This window comes from Neovison vison, chromosome 3, assembly GCF_020171115.1.
Source record: "Neovison vison isolate M4711 chromosome 3, ASM_NN_V1, whole genome shotgun sequence".
In the NCBI taxonomy this organism is placed as follows: Eukaryota; Metazoa; Chordata; class Mammalia; order Carnivora; family Mustelidae; genus Neogale; species Neogale vison.
Genome location: NC_058093.1, coordinates 138790908 through 138811009, shown reverse-complemented (window position 1 = coordinate 138811009; position 20102 = coordinate 138790908).

The following is a 20102-nucleotide window of genomic DNA, read 5'->3' as shown; positions in this document are numbered from 1 at the left end:
CTTTCCACTCAAAAAGTCCCCTTTAACATTTTTTGTGGTGCTGGTTTGGTAGTGATCAATTCCTTTTACTTTGATTTGTCTGGGAAACTCTTTACCTCTCCTTCTATTCTGTATGATAGACTTGTTGTACAGAGTATTCTTGGCTGCAGGTTGTTTGTGTGTGTGTGTGTGTGGTTTTTTTGTTCAGCATTTTGAAGCACGTATCATGCCACGTACTTCTGGCCTGCAAAATTTCTGTTGAAAAATGAGCTGACAGCCTTATGAGGTTTCCCTTATATGCAACAACTTTTTCCTGCTGCTTTTAAATTTTCTCTTTGTCACTAATTTTTTGCCATTTTAATTACTATGTGTTTTGATATGGTCCTCCTTAGACTGATTTTTTTGGGAGCTCTCTGTGCCTCTTGGAACTGGACTTTTTCCAAATTTGAGAAGTTTTCAGCTATTATTTCTTCATATATATTGCTTCCCCCCTTTCTCTGTCTTCTCCTGAGATCCCTATAATGTGATGTTATTAGGTTTGATGATGGTGCTGAATTCTCTATCTTCATTTTTTTAGCATTTTTCTCTTTCCTGTTTAGCTTGATTGTTTTCCATTATTCTGTCCACCAGGATGCTGATCCATTCTATTTCCTCTAGTCTACTACTTATTCCACTAGTATAGTTTTCATTTCAGTTCTTGAGTTCTTCATCGCTGATTGGTTCTTTTTTATGTTTTCTATCTCTTATTTGAGGGTCTCACTGAGATCCTCCACTCTTCTCAAGTCCTTGAGTATCTTTATGACCATTACTTTAAATTCTCTATCAGACATATTACTTATCTCCATTTTGTGTAGTTCTCTGTAGTGTCCTGTTCTTTCATTTGGGAGGTATTCCTCTGTCTCCTCATTTTTTTCGAAGTCTCTGTGTCTTAGGAAAGTCAGCTATGTCTTCTGCTCTTGAAAGTAGAAAGAAGAGGTCCTGTGGCACCCTGTAGTGCAATGTCCCCTAGTTACTAGAAACTGGCACTTCAGGGGTATCTTCTATGTGTGTTATGTGAGCCCTACTGCCATGGCTGAGTCACTGTGACCTGCAGTCCACTTGTTTGCAATGGCTCTCTTTGCCTATTGTGGGCAAGGTTTGGTCTCTGTGTTGTTAGTGGGCCAGTCTGGGGCTACTTTGGACTTGAGCTGGGTCAGACCAGGCATTTGCCAGAGATGCAATAGCACCAAATTTCATTTCCCTGTATTGTTTCCTGAGAAGTCTGCTTTAGTGGGTGGAGCCTGCAGTCAGACAAAATCCTCCAGGTGGCCTCCAGGCCACTACTGGATGCATAGTTGAACTGGTCTGTGGTTATCTTCTCTCTCTGGGCAGAAGGCAGTTTGGAGCAGTGCTGGCCCCTGTTGGGGCTATTTGCACATAGCTACGCTTGTGTCACTGCTTTGGATGGGATCTGGCCAAGGGTGTATTGGAGAGGGCAGATCCACAGGAAAACATGGGGGTGGGGTGTGCTGGTCTGCTGCTGGAAGGGACCTGCATTTGCCCAAATCTCCTCCAGAGGTCAGCTGGGTTGGAGGGGCTGGATCCACAAAGGGCATGGTGGGGCACACTGTTAACAAAACAGGTTGAGAGTGTCCTCATTGTTGCTGATTTCCACAGGTGTCTGTGTATGTAGGTTGGGAGTAGGGGAGAGAAATAGTGCTGTCAACTCTTGTTCTGAGGGAAGTCTCCTAAAGATCTCTGCCCTTCTAGCACACATTCTGAGATTTCAAACAAATCTCCCTTCTATATACCACAGGCATTTTTCAAATTGCAGCTTCTATAAGCTGCAATTTTTTCTCTGCAAGTCTGTTTATTATGCTCTCTTTTCTCTTCTCTTTTCTTTTCCTTCCTTTCCTCTCTCCCTCTCTCCTTCCCTCCCTCCCTCCCTTCCTTTTTTGTGAAAGAAAAAAAAATAATGATCTAGATTTATCCTATGAAGGGTGAGCTGATACTTTCTTTAAAAAAGAAAAAAATCATTTTTAATATTGAGAAGTCATTAAAATAATTGTAATAGATACTTAATGTAATAGGTACTCAGTAAAGTGTGGGAACTCAGTTTCAGTTCTCTCTTTCGGGTCTCTCAGAACTGAGTCTACTGATTTTTATTAAGCCCTGCTGATTTTAAGAACTGCAAAATTATGCCCCTCTGGATTTTAAAACTAAATGTTATGGGGATTCATCTTCCCTATGCAGGTTTCTTCTGCCTCGGATCCCTAGTGTGAAGGTCTGTTTCTTTCCCCTCTCATGCTTGCAGCATCGTTCCTTCCCGCTGACAGTCTTAGGGGGTCCATTTAGCTCCTGACTATATTGCTACCCTTTCTACCCTCTTCAGTGTAGCGTTTTCTCTACATTTAGCTGTGGAGCATGTGTTCTGTTAGTCTTTGAGTCATTTTCTGGGTTATTTACACTAGTGTGGATGTTACCTAGTTGTATGTGGGATGAGGTGAGCTTAAGATCCTTTTACTCTGTCATCTTCCCCAGAAATCTGAGTTTGTTTTTAAATCATAGTTAATGTTAAGAAAATCCTCTAGGACTAGAAAGCCTGTCCTCTTTTAGCTACCTTTGCTCCAACTCACTGTTTCCAAATATTAGATTTTTGCATATTTAAGTTTTCTAGAGCTCTGCTTTTCATCTTCACTGCTTGATGAGCTTTACCCAATGTCCTTATCAAGACATCTTGAAAAATTTTAGAGTCACAAAACCTAGGCATTTATGTTACCTCTTCAAAAACAAGTTATCTGGGTTTATTGTAGATTCTTCCCTTAATGGGCAATATAGGGAAAGTTTTTTTTAACTATTCAAATAATCAGACTTGTACATTTTGGCCATATTATCTGGCAAGCCACCTCCAATGGTTTCAACCTTTCTGAAATTCTTCATAAATAATAGTAATAATGATAATAATAATAATAATAGAACCACCAAGGTGTGTTCTAATCAGGATAGGTGGAACTATACAGGGTTCTTGGTATGGTCAACACTGAATATGGCTTTTATATTCTTTATGCATACTATTTTCAATCTGTAAAATGGGAATAAAAAAGGCATTGTTTTTCACAAACTGGGACAAAGGTCTCTGGAACCTGATAGCAGCCAGTATAAGCCTTCCAGTAATGCCAACGGCCCCACATGCTGCCATATTTCCACTAGGGGACACAGGACACAGAACAACCTCTACTTAGATCACTGCAGCCTCCTGGTTCCCATAGAAACTGCTCAGGCTCTGGTCCAGCTGTCCTTTCCTCATTGCTTTCTTGAGGCCTCTTTCCTCACTATATAAATTAAGTAATTGATATTTCTTTAATCACTCCTTCCTTTACTTTTTAAGAAAGAGGTCCTAATTCTAAATATGGTAATATTTAGCAATATTATTAGCAACAGCAATAATTAGCAACAGCACTAATAATGAAAATAATAACTTATTTTTAAGAGTTCCCCCTGAATGTCTGCATTCTAGTAGGTCTCTGAACCATAAGATGAACTGAATGGTAAAAAGGGTATGGAATTGTGAGCCCTACCACATTGGGCTGGATGTACAAACTGGAATAGGCTATTTCTGAGTTAGGCTTATTATCATCCACTGAAAGGCTCAGAGCCATATCAGATTTTCATTACTATCATGACATAATTTCTCCTTTATTTTTAAAGCTTATTTTGTGTCACCTACTGTAACTGCCTCACTATTAACATAATAATGGAAATGTAAATATTATATCAGGCTCACAGGGTAAGTATCAAAAGAAAAAAATGTAGGATACAGGCATGATAGAAAATAGAGTGGAGATTCCTCAAAAAATAAAAATAAAAATAGAACTACCATATGACTCAGCCATCTCACTTCTGGGACATGACTTCATTCATGTCAAAGGTAATAAAAACAGAATCTTGAAGAGATATCTGCACTTCCATGTTCATGACAGCATTATTCACAATAGCCAAAATATGGAAACAACCTAAGTATGTGTCAACAGATGAATGGATAAAGAAATGTGATACACACACACACACACACACACACACACATTATTCAGACAAAAAGAAGGAAGTAATTCCATTTATGAAAACATGGGTGAATCTAGAGGACCTTATGCTAAGTGAAATATGTCAGACAGAAAGACATATATTGTATGATCTCACTTATATGTAGACTCTAAAACAACATCAAACACGTAGAAATGGAGTAGTTGGTGGTTGCCAGGGGCTGAGGGGTAAGGGGACACGAAGAGATGGTGGTCAAAGGGTACAAATTTTCCGTTATAATAAGATGAGTAAGTTCTGATGATCTACTATATAGCATGGCAACTATGCTTAATTATACTGTATTGTGCACTTGAGATTTACTAAGAGAGTAGAGCTTAAGTGTTTTCACAACAATGAAAGGTTAGCTACATCAGGTGATGGATGTGTTCATTAGCTTGATTGTGATAATCACTTCACAATGTATACCTATGTCAAATCATCATGTATACCCTAAATAAATATAATTTTTATTTGTCAATTATACCTCAATAAAGCTAGAGAACAAAAAAAATGTAGGAAATGGTAGAAAGTACCATGGCTTTATTTCCTTTAGTCTAAGTACATCTATAAGCATGCTTATCAGTGAATTGGCAAGAGTAATAATGATGGGATGACTTGGGACACGAGAATAGATGAAGAGAAGGTGCTTGTAGAACAAATGGGACTTGCATGGCTTGACAAGCTTTTATACTAGGTTAAATGTGTGAGTGGAGAGAGTGCTCAAGATTTTATCTTCTGGTGGGAGAAGGTAAGACTTCTTATCAAAGACTATTCTGTGATCATATATGATTTTGTTAATTTTGTGTGTATAGTCAGTTACATGCAATTTTCACTATCTTTACTTATGTGCATGTGTTTCAGTAAAAATTGACTTGGGACACCCAGGTAGCTCAGTCAGTTGATCATCTGGCCCTTGATTTCTGTAAAGGTCATGATCTTAGGGTCCTGGGATCAAGCCCTATGGGCTCGGCACTCAGCGTGGAGTCTACTTGTCCCTCTCCCTCTGCTCCTTCCCTTGGTCTCTCTTTCTCTCCATATATAAATAAAATCTTTTAAAAAATTGAGTAAAAAATACTATGCACAGATGTTACACGGTTGGGTTATTTTGAATTCCACTTATCAAATTATGGAGGGTTGTTTCTGTATTTCTACGGAAATTCTGTTACAGTTGCTGAAGATTTTTTATGTGGAAGCTTTCTGACATCATCAGACATATTATTCCAAATTGATGATTCACAGAAGTACACGGAGGTTTTGTACATATGGGGTAGGATTACTTTGAAGCTTCCAGAAGCCACTTCCAGAGAAAAGACCCCAACCCTTATTTTTGTAGGACTGCCATTTTAGGTGTAATTCCCCTCTCTACTCTGAAACATCCAGGCCATGGAGGCACAAGAAGTAACCAACATAACCTCTTTCCCTTCTAAAGAAAATAAAAGTGAAACTCTTAAAAGGCGAGATTTATGACAAATGGTAGCTGATATTATCCACAATTTCATTAGTGAACTCCTGATTGCATAAAAGAACACTTTATAGAAGTTTCTCTTTAGAAACCTGATTATTATATTTGTTTTTATTTTAATATGCACACGCAGTAGGGGAACATGCATGGAATTTATTAGGCTTGGCTAATTTTCTATCAATTCTAGGAATCCAAGATTAGCCATGTGCAGTTCATAGCTGGTACTGCAAAAAGAGAAAATGTCACCTAGAAAAAGCAAGAAGTGCTTTGTTCCTTAAAAATTAAAGTAATGTGAGATGTAGAATATCACAGTACTTTGAGAAAAAAAATGAACAAAATTCCCAGAATCAATCAGCCAAAGATAATTGTGTTATTAAGAAACCATTTGATTGTGTGTAGATGAAAAGCCATATTTTGCTCAATCTACAAAAAAGCTTTACAGTATATCTGAAACATCTAAATTACCTTTATTAATAAATATAAAATGTGTAATTTTGGTTAGTATGCTGAATTAATTGCCTAACAAAGTAAGTGAGTCCCATGAGCATGCTATGCAAATCATTTTGTAAAAGGTCATTTTTATTAGCAACAGTGGCCAAGTCAAATATGCAATTTCTGGAATAATGTGGCACATAATGTGCTGATACATTCAAATACTATGGATATTAAACCCAACCATGCCTTATTTTAGGAAGCTAAGTATAAATTAAATGAATCTGAATTATTTGTGATTTACTTAGTGTTCACTTACTCTACAAATGTTCATTGATAATCTACTGAGTGCTCGGCACTGGAAAGGGTACAGTTAGCTCCTTTGCTTATTCTGGCCTTTGTAGCCATCAAATACTTGATCTCTAGACATCTACCACGTGTACATATAGGAGGTACTCAGTAGGTACTTGCTACTCTCCCTCATGAACTATTGTGGAATATTTACCCAGTGGGTCTTCAGGATACAATGATGAACAAGACATGCAAGGTTCCTATCCTGAAGGAAACCATCCTCCAGTGGAAATGACCCACACTAAGAAACAAATAGGATCACTTCAGAGAGTAGTAACTGCCTGAAGAAAGGCAGCAGGACAGAATAAGACAAGTGTGGACAATATCCAGTAGAAGGATCAAGGAAGACATCTTGGAGGTGAAAACTGACCAACCAGGGGTTAGTCACACAAAAATTTCGAGGAAAGCCATTTCAAGCAGGAGTTGCTGACACAAAAGCCCATGCTTGAGACCATTTTTAACAAAAACAGTTTCCCTAAGTATGGAGTCTTAAAACCTCAGGTGTTTTTTGTTCATGAAGAGGAAAAGTTCCAAGCTGGTGGTCAGTGAGCTAGAGGTGGGCCACAGAGCTGTTCTGTTTGGCCAGCACAATGCTCAATGGTTGTTTTCTTGTATCGTTTTAGGCCAAAAACCAAAAGATGTGAGATTTCTGAATAAAACCCAGCTTTCCGACTTTTCTTTAGAAACCAGGTCTGGAGTCTTATGACCTGAATTTCGGCGGAGCAGGTGTGGGTTAAACAGCTGGTTGTGCTCTTCAGATGAGGTGTGAGGTTTCACTCTGCCTTTGCCAATGTCTTGCCAACTTTCTTATCCTGCCCCAATCCTGAAGCCAAAATTTAGCTGCCATTTCTCATCCTGCTCCTGCTATTGGTTTTCTCTGTAACTATGTTTTCTATCAAAACTAGAAAAAGAAAAGCGAGGTTTAGAGGGTTATGTGTTTCAAGAAAAAATGGTCAAAGAATATATAAATCAGTCTTGTGTCAGCTGGATACAACCCACTTTTCCTCTCATTTACATTTTTTTCCTAGTCCTATTAGGCATATGAGTTTGAGATACTTGAACACGGGTTTTAAAAAACAAGAGCATCATCCAATATTATTTTTTGGAAAAATAAAATAAAATTAGAATGTAGTTTGGGGCTGCTTTGGTGGGACAAGTTGGGTATCTGGACTTACGTGTACTTGAATCTTAGTTTCAACACCTACTAAACTGATAATGGGCCAGTTAAATTCTCCTCTCATCCTCAGTGTTCCCATCTATCAATCTATTGATCTGGACACATAATAATCAACCTTGTCACATTTTTCTAAGAAATAAAGTTTACCCATAGAAGCACATAGTACTTGGTAGACCATAAATGTAAAATTCTCATTATTATGTGTATAATTTGGGGTTTGGTGTAGAAGACTCACGATGACTCACACTTTACCTTAGTTACAGTCTGAAGTTGTCCTAGGGCAGTTAAAAAGAGAAGAGATGGGGGAGGTGGGATGAAGGAGGGGAGAGCAGTAAGAGTATTCGTTGTACAGTGCATGCCAGCTGTGTGCCAGATTCTTGACTCACAGTATATTATATTGTAGGTTACCTCCATTTTACAGAGAAGGAAGAGCAAGTGCAAGGAAGCAATGTAACTTGCCACGGTCACTCATAAGAGAGATGCCTGCATGCAAACGTTTCATCACTTTTCTCCGTTTTTCTTTTTTTGCCATCTGCCTGCCCCCTGCTAGAAGAGATGGAGAGCTACTGTATAACTTCCTGAAGCCACAGAAATGAAAGCATGTCTAGCATCAGTGGATTTATCGAACTTGGACATGCATAGGAATCTTCTGCAGAGCTCACTAAAAATGCCCTACAACGATGGGCTCTGATTCAGTGGGTGATGCGACCATTTCATCCTGAGAGGCACCAGTGAATGTCATTCTGGTCTCAGCGGCTAATTTTTAACTGAAAAAGTACAGAACGTGATGTCAAATTCCATATGGTACCTGACGAACAGACACTGCACGAGAATGGATAAAACCTAAGCCCCTAATGTCACAGAGAAAATCTTTAGAATGGTCTTAGATTATTTTCCTTAACATTAAGGTAGAGAGGAGAGAGGACAGGTAAGACTTGATAGAGTGAAATTAACTAAAATAATTAAATTCCAATGACAAATCTGATCATGCTTTGTTCTTTCTATGCATGGTCAGAAATATTTACGTCATTTGCTTATTCAAATATAGAATATATGCATGTTTAATTGAACACTAAAGTATTAATTTAGGACCCACTGTAATTATACCTTACATATGAGCCACTCACATTTAAACTCATTTCCACTGTACTTCCTTCTAAAATGAGTTTTTTATGCATCTACTACCAGTTTCATTTCATCTTTCCCAGTAAAATCCCTGATAAGATTATTTACAGAAAATAGCAGACACTACTGGAAATTACTATCACAAAGTGCATGGCTAGAAACTGTTCATATGAACAGAAGTAGACTAGGTCTCTGTCTTCTTCCTTATCTTCCAGGTAGAATGAATTATAAGTCCTAAAATTTCAAGTGCTGAACTTAACATCATTGAGCCTCACAGGGCTCCAAAGGCCTAACCATGAGTTTACTGCTCTTGCCAGATATGTCTTCATGCTCAGCATGGAAAACTCCACCAGCTAGTCCCCTATCAGCTGGACCAGCTGCACCTGCCGCTGCTCAATTTAAAGATTTTATTTATTTATTTGACAGAGAGATAGAGAGAAAGAGCACAAGCAGGCAGAGAGGCAGGGAGAGGGAGAAGCATGCTTTCTGCCTAGCAGGGAGCCCAATATGGGGCTTGATCTCAGGACTCTGGGATCATGACCTGAGCCAAAGGCAGCTGCTTAACCGACCGAGCCACCCCGGCATCACTACCCCTTTTCAATTTAAAGGACTATACTTTCTTGCCAGGCCATAAAAATACTCAAACAAGCCAATCACATTCTCCCGTGGAAATTAAAGCCTGCCTCCCACAGTCTCCCCTGGTACCCTTTGCTTTGTTAATTTGATTTCCCTTATTATTATATTTTTTACTTACATATTTTTATGTTGTTACTAAATATAGTCCATTCATAAATCGACTGGCCATGCCTCTCAATCCTTTTTCAGTGTCAAGGGTCTTAGCGTTTTAATATCAATTTAAGTGGTCTCTTTTTATAGTAAAAAATACTGTATTTGTTGCAAACAGTTTCTTCAATGTATTTTTCATCTTTTGGTTTTAATTATGTATTTTTATCTTTTTGAAGTAAAAATCATATCTAAATTTTAAATGTTTATGCAGATCAAATGTCCATTTTTTTTTTTTTTTTGGTATGCCTTTGGTTGCTTTTAAAGTAAGAAAGACTTCCATCCGAGATCTGACAAATACTTAATGATGCATTATTCAATTTTTCTCTGGTTTGATTTTTTAAAATCTTAATGCATCGGAAACCTATTTCTTAGCGTGGTGAGGTGAGATTTCTAATTTCTGGCTTGGTATTTATCAGATAAAGCATCTTCATTTGTAATTCCAAATTCTTTTCTCCTTTTACTCTCTAGAGTCTCCACTTTCCCCATGGCCAAGTAGAAAGAGAGAGAAAAGATACACAGGCAAGTGTGAAACACTGTATTGTTGTTTCCCTAATTAACATGGAGTAAGAATCTATTCCAGGGAATGAGTTCTCTGAATATCTTCACATTCTGGTTAATAACTTGACCCTTGGTTGTTTGTAAAAAAAAAAAAAAAAAAGAAAGAAAGAAAGAAAAAAAATTAAGGCAGAAAAGAGATAGATGGACCAAAACATACATAAAATACTCACAACTAGGCAAAACGAGAAAAAAAGGAACAAAGTAACTCTTCAATGTGTGCTAGAATCCTTCATCTATGGAAGGTAAATATAAATGTCTGACTCCAGATTATTAGACAAACCAGGAACCATATGTTTTCTTAGGAAACCTGTGTAGGCAATGTTGGGAGAAACAGGTCTACGTCTGGTCAGATCTGGGGCGTCTGAGGTGAGATGGGGCAGGAAATGATGTTAGCAAAGGGTATCGATGAGTCAAGCAAAGATTAAAAACAACAGGCTTCTGTTGCTACTCTTTGAAGGGCCAACAAGACTTGTTTTTGGCAGAATAATCTATCAAAGCTAGTGAGAAAGAGTCACGTGGAAGTGCAAATCCAAACGGGGCTCGGAATGACTTAAAGGTTTATAGGGAAATGCAGAATACCAGTGCTTTAAAGTCCTATTCATCCCCTACAGGCTTTCTGCAATGGCTTCTACCTTGGCAGAAACGTAAATTAGAGGGGAGAAGGGAGAACAGAAAAGGATATGGTGGAACTGGGCAGCCAAGATACATATACCATTCCCACATCGCTGACTAGAAGGGTCAGAAAGAGGGAAGGGCATGATTAGTACGGCTAGAGAGACTTGTAGAGCTTTCAAGAAATATTTTTATCTGTTTGTTTCTCTGCTTGGCTTGCTCATGTATTTGTTATCTGTGTTTAGATACCAGGTATTATGCTCAGATCTGAAGACAAAAACGTCCAAATGGTCTAAAACTATGTCTACCTGCCAAAAATTCATTGAGGTCCTACTATGGACCATCACTCACATTAGTAGGAGTTTCAAATTCATGCAGGAACAAAACAAATATGGTCTCTGCCCTTATAGGAACTCTTACCTCTTTCTCTTGAAAATTTAAAAATAGAAAATACAGAGAATCATATATCACACATTCCCATAACCCCTAAAGATTTAACAAATGGTAATATTTCATGTATTTGTTTCAAAAAATATATTAAAAAATAAAATCACATAGTGACAGAGCTGCTTTGACCTAGCTCAAATGTAATTTTCCTTCCCCTCTTCAGGGAAATAATTAATTATTCTGAAGTTGGCATTCTTCCAATTATTTTAAAATATATTACCACATACATATTTGTTCATAAAAATTTTGTAGCATAATTTTTATTTTGGAAAATTTGAAATGATGTTTTTAGTGTAAAATGATAACTTGCTTTTTATATCTCACATCAGGTTTTTGAGATAATTTATTTCATGTTTATTAAATACCAACTGTGTCTCAGCCATCATCCTAAGTGCTAGAATTAAGCAGTGAACAACCAAAAATTTCTGCCCTTATGAAGCTTATATTGTAGTAGAGTGAACAAACAATAAACAACAAAATATGAAATATTCTATATAGACTGCTGTTAGAGACTGAACTGGGACCCCCCAATCCCACATTCGTACATTGAACCCTTAACCCACAACGTAACCCAGTTTAAAGAAAAAGATCTCTAAAGAGCCAATAGAGATTAACTGAGATAATAAAGCAAGGGCCTTAATTCCATAGCACTGGTATCCTTATAAGAAGAAGACACATCAGAAATTTTTCTTTCTACTCACATGTACATAGAGGAAAGGCCATGTGCAGACATGGATGTCATCTCCAAGCCGTGAAGAGAGGTCAAACCAGAAACAAAATCTACAGTACCTCGATCAGGAACTTTAGCCTCCAAAACTCTGAGAAAATAAATGTTTGTTGTCTAAGCCACCCAAGGTGCGGGATTTTGTTATGATAGCCCTAGCACACTCATCAGCTACTATATGTTGATGAGTGCTAAGGAGAGGAAGTAGAAAAGGGGAGATAGAGTGATGAGGGTCAGACTGGAAGTTGGAACTTAGTGTTCAGGGATGTCTTATCCAAGGAGCTACTCTTGAGAAAAGACTGATGAAAGTGGAGGGGGTGGTCACTTGGCTGATGGAGGGAACAGGAAGTGCCAGTGCACAGTCTGATATAGTAGTGTGTGGCATATTCCAGGAGTCATGAGAGGTCTGGATGGCGGGGTGGAGGGGAAGAAAGAAGGGGAGGGAGAAGATGAGGCTGGACGATTAATGAAGGCCAGATCACGTAGAAACCGAGAGAGAGTATTTCAACAGGAATGACAGGGTCTGACATTCATTTTAACAAATTGTTCTCAATGGTCCTGTTGAGAAAAGAAAAAAAGTCCAAGGGCAGAAGGAGGGAAACCTCTTATAAAACTTATTTCAGTAGTAAAAGTAAAAGATGATGGTGATTTCAATCAGGCAGGTGGCCATGGGGGTGATGAGAAGTGATCAGATTGGAGATACATTTTGGAGGCTCTGAGCAACTTCAAGAATTGTCTTCCAGTAACACAGGTGAAAAATGAGGTCATAGAATCCTAAGTCCAAAGCATTAAGTTGAGATGTTGAATACATGGGCTATGAGATATAGGGGTCTGGAGTTCAGGGGAGAGATCTAGGCTGGAGATAAAACTTCAAGTCATTGGCACAGGATGGTATTTAGAGCTATTAAAATGGATGAGATCACTTAAAGAGTAAATGTTGAGAGAAAAGAGAACCAAAGGAGAGTTATGGAGATGACCAGCAATCAGTAAAGGAGACAGAGAGACTGGCCAGAAATTTCAGAGGAGAACCAGGTGTCATAGTCTAGATGTTAAATGAAGATAATGATTCAAAAGGGTCATGAAATGGCTCAGATTTATCAATGTTATTAAAAAACATCAAGGTCATTAATTTACTTTCTACATAGTTTTCTAGGATAGGAATACAACCATTTTTATTTGTGCATTGTTATGGTTGATATGTTAGTTATTTATGATATTTCACTTTTATAAGTAATGTAGCAATGACCATCTGTGACCATGAATGATACTTGCTTTAGGGTATTCCCTGGATGTAGAAATGTTGGGTTGTAGAATATGCATCTGTAACTTTTCCAGATATTGCCAAATTGTTTTTCAGAGTCATTGTGCCAATGAATGCTCCCACCAGTAGTATCTAAGAGCTTACTTCTTGCTCACACAGGGTGCTGTTCAATTTATTTTTGACAGATGGATCTGAATTGGTATCATGTTGTTTTAATTGGTATTTCCCTGATAGTCCTAGTGAAAAGCATCCTTTGTGGAATGCCTATTCATAGCATTTGCCCATTTTTCAATTAGGTTGTTTTTCATTATTACTAATTCGCAGGAACTTCTTATGTAAATTGGATACTAACCCTCTACTGGTTAAACTCATTGCAAATGAATGTTTCTACCACCATATTCCTCATCTCTTAACTTTGCTTAATAGTATTTTTAGTTGTACATTTAAAAAAACTTTAATGTATGCATCATAGTTGGGAGGAATTAGTTTTAGAAGGAGAAGATGGAGGACTTAAAGACAAGTTTTAAATTTGATAACAGAAAGCAAAGTGAGTTTTGCACCTGATAAGCTATTACTTCAATAATCAATTACCCAATCCAAATAATCAGTTAACCAGTCAAAGAGCAATCTGACCATATTTTAGAAGTGGAAGGCTAGTTGGTATGGTTCTCCTGTGGAAAAAAAAAAGGAAACAACTATTTATGCAACTGAAGGAATCTGGGCAATGCTGAGATTGAAGTTGAAGTTGTAGAATATGACTTTACAGGCACTCCTGTCTATGCATTTGTTTGATTTTCTCAAGCTAGGTTCAGTGTCCCCAGTGAAGGCACACAGAGAACACACACTGAGCTCTTCTAGCTCTTCCAGTGTGTTCTGGGAGTTCCTGAACAAGAGGCCCCAAAAGAACAAGGGGGTTTACATGAGGGTGGAGAAGGGATGGTTTAAAAGTTGCATGGAGGAATGAGAATAATGCTGTCCTAGCTCCCTACCCAAGGTACATGAGCAGCTATAGACTGAATTGTGTTCCCTGCCAAATTCCTATGTTAAAGCTCTAACCCTTAATGTGACTCAATTTGGAGACACAGTTAATAATCTTCACGAAGAGGTTAAATGACATCCTAAGGGTCGGGTCCTGATACAGGATTAGTGTCCTTATAAGAAGAGACACCCAAGAGCTCTTTCTGTTTCTTTTTCTTTCTCTCCCTCTCTACCACGAGGATACAGCAAGAAGGTAGCCATCTGCAATCCTTGAGCTCTAAGACTCTGACCCTGCTGGGACCTTGATCTTGGACTTCTAGTCTCCAGAACTGTAAGAAAACACATTTCTATTGTTTAAGCCATCCAGCCTATGGTATTTTGGTATGGCGGCCTGAGCTATGACATGGGTAAGGGAAAATGAGCCACCTCCATCAGAGAGGCCTCAACAAGGATCGTATATCAAAGGAAAAGTAAGGTTTCAATAAAATTAAAGAGAAATTAAATAAAGAAAAAATAAGAAATTTTCTCTAGGAAGCCAGAAGTATAGGTCAGTTTGTTTCCTAGGAAACTGAAATTCAAATGGACATAGTTTTCTTTATTCCAAACAAGTGCCCCACAATACTGTTGAAATGTTTACTTTGAATCTTGAAACTCCAATATATTAAAATAGAAATTTTAATATTTATAATGAGAACATTTTAAAAATTTCATGTTTGGAATTTTTGTATTTAAAAATCCACTAGTTTATTTATTTTTTCCACTGCTTATATTTATGATTTTCATTTATTTTTCTAAATGACCAGATATCAGAGTTTCTGGCTGTTGTTCTCAAGAATATAACATATTGTAGGCATAGGTGGTTTTTTTTTTTTTTTTAGCTCCAATAAATGAAAAGCCCAATTTCATAAAAATTTACCATATTTTAATTTTTGTCATAGTTTTTGACAAATAAGGAGGGATTTAGGGTGTTACAAAGTAATTTTTATATGATGAATATCACTTAAGGATCCTGCAATGATTATATCTTGACGTAAACTGGTAGACTTTATATTTTAGATACTTTAACTTGCGTTTCCATCTAAGTATTCCTCTTGCTTTCTGTTTCGCCAGTTGAGCTAAATACATAAAAATAGAGCATACACAACAAATAATAATATTAATATAAAAATCTAAACCATCACAACTACTGTATTAGCTATCAGTCTATTGGTAAGGGATAAACAAAGTGAGTCATGAACATGCAGCTCTGAGGTACACTAACTGCCAAGAATGCTAACTCATTACATACTCAGTGGGTCTACAATTATGTTTAAAAGAGAAAATAATTGTGTGGATTAGTTTTTATCAAAACAGATACTGAAACTGGGGCACCTGGGTGGCTCATTCCTTTGAGCACTGCACTCTTGATTTTGGCTCAGGTCATGATTTGGGGTCATGGGATGGAGCGCAAGTGGGGTGGGATGCTCAGCGGGGAGTCTACTTGAGATTCTTTGCCCTTCTCTCTCCCTTCCCTGTACACCTCTCCCTGCTTATGCACTCTCTCTTTCAAATAAATATATCTACTTAAAAAATAAAATAAAAAATGAGATACTGAAACAGATGACACTAGTACCTTAATGTAAAGCCAACCTCAAGAACAACTTTCAATTTCTTGAGGTCCAAATCCAGCCTTATTCAAACAGTTACATATTTAAATTGTCATCAGCAGGGGGGGACAAGATGGCGGGGTACTAGGAAGAGGCGTCTTTTCAGCTGGTACCCCAAAGTGAGCTGATTACCTACCAAAGAACTCTGATCACCCATGAAATCAGCCTGAGATCAGAATTATACACGTCTGGATCTCTACAGGGGCAGAAGACGCCAGTGAGCAGGTAAAGCGGAATGGGAACAGCGGACTGATATCGGAAGATAAACAAAAGGGGGAGGGAGCCACCAGAGGCCACCGGTGCAAAAGTAATACCCCGATACGAGCGAGAGTGCCCTGCGTCTGGGGACCAGCATTAACTCGGAGACTGGTTGAAAGCACTCCAAAAGAGCAAAGGATCGCGGGGGCAAATTGTGGGAATCGGGGCGGCTAGGGACAGGGGCTTGAGTCCCCGGTCCCAGACGGCCTCCCCGGCGCGGAGGCAGAGAGTGCGGCGGAGAAACCGGCTCCTGGTCCCTAAGCCGCCAGCGTGCCCCAGAGCGCGGGGTTCCGGCTCCTGTGAGGGGATGGGAGCCGGTCTGCAGAATGCGCGCTCGCCCTACCACAAAGCTTGAGATGCGCGTGCACGTCGCTCCAGCTCTCCTGGGTTTCTAAGGCCCTGGGGCGCTTCTTGACCCGGGCCATTGTTTCAAAGTCTAAGCCGCACGCCCGCGAAACTCTTCCCCGGACAGAGGCGCGCAAAAGCCCAGCCTGCGGCTTACGGACCAGCGCCCCGTTCTCAGTGCCCCAGACGCGCGCCCGACCCACAGCCGCCTCTGAAAAGAGGTGCGCGCAAGCCGGGCACTCCCAGCCCCGGCCAGCGGCAAAATCTCAGTGTGCGATCGCTGCTTGGAACCTCTCTGGCGGTCAGGAGCTCCCAGACAGCCGCCACTGCCTTGGCTTTGGGGACGAGCAAAAGATCCTGCGCCCCCAGGGTCTTTAACTTGGAACCTGCACTGCCAGCGTCCAAGGGGGAATTTATTCAGCTTCTGCACCCAGACTGAGGCTTCTGAGACGGAGATCAGGAAGTGTTCCAGGGTGCACCTTGACTGCACCAGAGTTGATACATCCAGCTACATCTGTTCAGTCTTCTCCCACCAAAATGACTAGGAGGAGGAATGCCCAACAGAAGAAAAATACAGAGGATGGACCTTCCACAACAGAGCTAACGGCTATCAACATAGACAATATGTCGGAAAGAGAATTCAGGCTAACAATTATCCAGGCAATAGCTAGGTTGGAGAAAGCCATGGATGACCAAACAGAATTGATTAGAGCCGAACTGAAAGCGACCAGACAGGATGTTCACAATGTTAGGGCGGAGCTTAAAGCTACCAGGGAGGAGGTCCACAATGCTCTCAATGAGTTCCAATCCAATCTAAACTCTCTCAAAGCTAGGGTAACTGAGACAGAAGATAGAATTAGTGATCTGGAAGACAAACAGATAGAGAGAAAGGATCAGGAGGAAGCCTGGAACAAACAGCTTAGATCCCACGAAAGCAGAATTAGGGAAATAAGTGATGCCATGAAGCGTTCCAACGTCAGAATTATTGGAATTCCTGAAGGGGAGGAGAAAGAAAGAAGTCTAGAAGATGTCGTGGAACAAGTCCTTCATGAAAACTTTCCGAATCTCGCGAATGAAACCAGCGTTCATGTACTAGAGGCTGAACGGTCTCCACCCAAGATTATACACTCCAAAAAAACATCACGACACCTGATAGTCAAATTGAGAAATTATAATTGTAGGTATAATCTCTTGAAAGCTGCCAGGGCAAAGAGGCTCCTTACTTACAGAGGGAAGCCCATCAGAATAACGTCAGACCTGTCCACAGAGACCTGGCAAGCCAGAAGAGGCTGGCAAGATATATTCAGGGCACTAAATGAGAAGAACATGCAGCCAAGAATACTTTGTCCAGCAAGACTGACATTCAAAATGGATGGAGAGATAAAGAGTTTCCAAGACCGGCAAGACTTAAAAGACTATGCAACCACCAAGCCGATACTGCAGGAAATATTAAGGGGGGTTCTATAAAAGAGGAAAAATCCCAAGAATAGCATTGAACAGAAATATAGAGACAGTCTACAGAAAGAAAGACTTCAAAGGTAACTCGATGTCAATAAAAACGTATCTATCAATAATCACTCTCAATGTGAATGGCCTAAATGCACCCATAAAACGGCACAGGGTTGCAGATTGGATAAAACGACAGGACCCATCCATATGCTGTCTACAAGAGACCCATTTCGAACCTAAAGATACACGCAGACTGAAAGTGAAGGGGTGGAGAAGCATCTTTCATGCCAATGGGACTCAAAAGAAGGCTGGGGTAGCGATTCTCATATCAGATAAATTAGACTTCAAACTAAAGACTGTAGTCAGAGATACAGAAGGACACTACATAATCCTTAAAGGGACTATCCACCAAGATGATCTAACAATTGTAAATATCTATGCTCCCAATATGGGAGCAGCCAATTACTTAAGAAAACTGTTAATCAAGATAAAGAGTCATATTGATATGAATACACTAATCGTAGGTGATCTTAACACGCCTCTTTCAGAATTAGACAGATCATCGAAGCAGAAAATCAATAAAGGAACAAGAGCATTGAACGACACATTGGACCAGATGGACCTCATAGATATATACAGAACATTCCACCCTAAAACAGCAGAATACTCATTCTTCTCAAGGGCACACGGAACCTTCTCCAGAATAGACCACATACTGGGTCACAAATCAGGACTCAGCCGATACCAAAAGACTGAGATTATTCCCTGCATATTCTCAGATCACAATGCTTTGAAACTGGAGCTCAATCACAAGGAAAAGTTCCGAAGGAACTCAAACACCTGGAAGCTAAAGACCACCTTGCTTAAGAATGCTTGGATCAACCAGGAGATCAAAGAAGAACTGAAACAATTCATGGAAACCAATGAGAATGAAGACACTTCGGTCCAAAACCTATGGGATACAGCAAAGGCGGTCCTAAGGGGAAAATATATAGCCATCCAAGCCTTGCTCAAAAAAATTGAAAAATCCAGAACACACCAGCTGTCTCTACACCTTAAAGAACTGGAGGATCAACAACAAATCAAACCAACTCCACACATAAGAAGGGAAATCATCAAGATTAGAGCTGAGATCAATGAGGGAGAAACCAGAGATACAGTAGAACGTATCAATGAAACTAGAAGCTGGTTTTTTGAAAGAATCAATAAGATCGATAAGCCACTGGCTACACTAATCCAAAAGAAAAGAGAGAAATCCCAAATTCATAAAATTATGAATGAAAGGGGAGAGATCACAACTAACACCAAGGAAGTAGAAACAATCATCAGAAGTTACTACGAACAGTTATATGCCAATAAGCTTAGCAACCTAGATGAAATGGATGCATTCCTGGAAAAATATAAACTACCAAAATTGAACCAGGAAGAAATCGACAACCTGAATAGACCGATATCTAATAACGAGATTGAAGCAGTGATCAAAAATCTCCCAAAAAAACAAGAGCCCAGGACCTGACGGATTCCCTGGGGAATTCTACCAAACCTTCCAAGAAGAAATAACACCTATTCTCCTGAAGCTGTTTCAAAAAATTGAAGCAGAAGGAAAACTTCCAGACTCTTTCTATGAAGCCAGCATTACCCTGATCCCCAAACCAGGCAAGGACCATACCAAAAAGGAGAATTTCAGACCAATATCACTGATGAATATGGATGCTAAGATTCTCAACAAGATCCTAGCCAACAGGATCCAACAACACATTAAAAAGATTATCCACCATGATCAGGTGGGATTCATCCCTGGGCTACAAGGATGGTTCAACATTCGTAAATCAATCAATGTGATACAACAAATTAATATGAGAAGAGAGAAGAACCACATGGTCCTCTCAATTGATGCAGAAAAAGCATTTGACAAAATCCAACATCCGTTCCTGATTAAAACGCTTCAAAGTATAGGGATAGAGGGAACATTCCTGAACCTCATCAAATCTATCTATGAAAGACCCACAGCAAATATCATCCTCAATGGGAAAAAGCTTGCAGCCTTCCCGTTGAGATCAGGAACAAGACAAGGATGCCCACTTTCACCACTCTTGTTCAACATAGTATTAGAAGTCCTAGCAACAGCAATCAGACAACAGAGAGAAATAAAAGGTATCCAAATTGGTAATGAAGAAGTCAAACTCTCTCTCTTCGCAGATGACATGATTCTTTATATGGAAAACCCAAAAGACTCCACCCCCAAACTACTAGAACTCATACAGCAATTCAGCAGCGTGGCAGGATACAAAGTCAATGTGCAGAAATCAGTGGCTTTCTTATACACTAACAATGAAAATACAGAAAGGGAAATTAGAGAATCGATTCCATTTACTATAGCACCAAGAACCATAAGATACCTGGGAATAAACCTAACTAAAGAGGTAAAGGATCTATACTTGAGGAACTATAGA